The 3239-nt window shown below is 36.7% G+C and overlaps 1 protein-coding gene across 1 annotated transcript in view; it reads right to left on the reverse strand.

Moving 5' to 3' along the window:
- Positions 1-3239, reverse strand: part of LOC102827541 (clathrin heavy chain linker domain-containing protein 1-like) — a 99233-nt gene that overhangs the window by 66348 nt on the left and 29646 nt on the right. The window lies entirely within an intron of this gene.

Here is a 3239-nt window from a genome sequence, read left to right on the forward strand (position 1 = left end):
AAACAAGGTATATGATTTGTTGAATGTAAAACTGATGATATGCCCTGTAAACTTTTACTCAACCCACAATAAAAACCTTAAAAAAAAAAAAAAGAGAAAATGCAACAAATAAATGACCTAGATGCAAAACAAGAAAATGTTTTGAGGAAGAAAAGGTAATAGAACTAACTGAAAAATAACTCAAAATAATGCTATTTAGGGAACTTCAAACAACTGATAAAAATATCGAGGAAAGCAAGGAGAACAGTGAAAAATCTTTAGAAGAATGCATGAAAAGACTACAAGAACTAACAGATAAAGTAGATGAAAATTTTGAAACAATACAAAGCTTGCAATTAGAAATCCCGAAGATTAATACTAAGATTTCAGAAATGGAAAATATATTGAAAGATCAAAGGAGTAGATTTAAAACAACAGAAACCTGAATTACTGAACTCGAAGATAAACCTCTTGATACTAGAAAACAATCAGAAAAAAAGAATGAAAAAATCAGAAGAAAGCCTAAAATCATGTGGGACACTATGAAAAGGAACAACTTACGATGACAGCAATTTCAGAACAGGAAGACACACACACACACACACCCATACACACACAAAAACACAGAGATAATTATCAAAGAGTTTTTGGAAGAAAATGTCCCTAACATCATGAAAGATGAAAAGAAACACTTTTAAGAAGTTGAACAAACCCCAAACAGGATAGATCCCAAAAGAAAACCACCAAGACACATCATAATCAAACTTTCCAAAATCAAAGAAAAGGAAATAATTCTGAAAGCAACTCAGGAAAAATGAAAAGTTATCTATAATGAACCAATTAAGACTAACCTCTGATTTCTCAGAAGAAATTGTGCAGGCAGGTAAGCAACAGGGATAATATAATAAAAAACTCTGAAAGAAAAAAGTTGCCAACCAAGAATCGCATACCCAGCAAAGCTGTCCCTCAAATGTTGTTGTTAGGTACCATCAAGTTGGTATCGACTCATAGTGACCCTATGCACAACAGAACAAAACACTGCCCGGTCCTGAGCCAACCTCACAATTGTTGCCACGCCTGAGCCCATCGATGCTGCCACTTTGCCAACCCATCTCGGTAGGAGGTCTTCCTCTTTTTCTCTGACCCTTACCGTACCAAACATGATATCCTTCTCCAGCGACTGGTCCCTAACAATATGTTCAACATATTGTATGAGAGACAAAGTTTGGCCATCCTAACCTCCAAGGAGCACTCTGGTTGTACTTTATCCAACACAGATCTGTTTGTTTTTTTGGCAGCCCATGGCACTTTCAATATTGCCCTCCAACACCATAACTTAAAAGCCATCAATTCTTCTACAATCTTCCTTATTCACTGTCCAGCTTTCGCATCCATATGAGGTTATTGAAAATACCACGGCTTGGGTCAGGCACACCTTAGTCCTCAAGCTGACATCTTTGCTCTTCAACACTTTAAAAAGGTCTTGTGCAGCAGATTTGCCTAACGCAATACGTCGTTTGATTTCTTGACTGCTGCTTCCATGAGTGTTGATAGTAGATCCAAGAAGAATGAAGTCCTTGACAACTTCAATCTTTTCTCTGTTGATAAGAATGTTGTTTTATTGGTCCAGTGGTGAGAATTTTTGTTTTGTTTACCTGGAGATGCAACCCATACCAAAGAATGTGGTCTCTGATCTTTATCAGTAAGTATTTTAAGGCCTCTTCATGTTCAGCAAAGCAAGGTTGTATCATCTGCACATCGCAGGTTGTTAATAAGTCTTCCTCCAATCCTGATGTCCTGTTTTTCTTCATATAACCCAGCTTCTCAGATTATCTGCTCAACATACAGGCTGAGTAAGTATGGTGAAAGAATACAACCCTGGCACACACCTTTCTTAATTTTAAACCATTCAGTGTTCTCATGTTCTGTTTGAACAACTGCCTTCTGGTCCATGTACAGATTCCTCATGAGTACAATTAAGTGTTCAGAAATACTCATACTTCACAATGTTGTCCATAGCCTGTCATGATCCACACAATCGAAAGCCTTTGCGTAGTCAGTAAAGCACAGTTATACATACCTTTCTGGTATTCTCAGAAATTAATGGAATTTGTAATAACCAGATTAACTTTATAAAAAATGCTAAAAGGTTTTCTTTGGACTGAGAATCAACAACAGCAGACAACAATACGGGATTACCACACATAACAACACCACCAAAACTCAATACGGATATGTTGTTGCTAACCACCTTCAAGTTGGTTCCAACTCAGCGACCCTGTGTAGGGTTTCTGAGGATTTGCACCACTGACCTTATGATTCAAAATGACCTTACTATCCAGCGCATTATCCTGCATCACCACACGAGGACTTCTAATCCAGATATAGAAGTATTTAAAGCAAAAAAAAAAGCTCCAAGACTGAAAGTAGACAGCCAGAGGTATCAATTTATAATGCAGTCAACTACAAAGCAAAAAGAGGGAATAGTGTAAATATAGAACTTTCCAATGGCAAGGAAGTCAAGTAGATTTCAAGATATAACAAGCTGTCTTAAAAAGGAAAAAATGATAATAAATTACAAGATAATCACAAATAAAATTAATAAACCTGCACATCAAATTTAAAAAGAGGAAAATTGAAAGATTTAGTAAACATGAACACAACAGAAATGAACATGAAAAGAAAATCCAAAAAATGAGCTCAGCACAGAAAATGATGTTGAACAAAAAAACCAGCAGCACCACTGAAAAAAATAACAGCAAAATGTCAGCAATCAATTCATACCTATACTGACTGTAAATGGATTAAATGCACCCGTCAAGAGCCAGAGATAGCAGAACAGAGAAGAAAATAGGATCCTTCAATACGTTGCATCCTTCAATATGATGGAGATGGCCTAAATGTCCATCAACAAAAGAATGGTCAAACAAACTGTGGTACATGCACACAATGCAATACTATGTAACAGTGAAGAATGGCAATGAATCTGAGCAACACCTCACAATATGGGTGAACCTGGAGGAATTTTGCTGAGTGTAATTAGTCAATTACAAAAAGACAAATATTGCTACGAGACCAAAGTTTTAAAAAGTTAAGAAAAGGTTTTCTTGATAAAAGAAACAATCTATGATGGTTATGGGGCAGTTGTATGCCATGGAGTCGGTTTCAACTCATAGCGACCCTGTACAGGGTTTCCAAGGCTGTAAATCTTTACGGGAGCAGAAAACCTCATCCTTCTCCCACGGAAAAGCTGGTAGTTT

Source organism: Chrysochloris asiatica, unplaced genomic scaffold (assembly GCF_000296735.1).
Source record: "Chrysochloris asiatica unplaced genomic scaffold, ChrAsi1.0 scaffold00114, whole genome shotgun sequence".
Lineage (NCBI taxonomy): Eukaryota > Metazoa > Chordata > Mammalia > Afrosoricida > Chrysochloridae > Chrysochloris > Chrysochloris asiatica.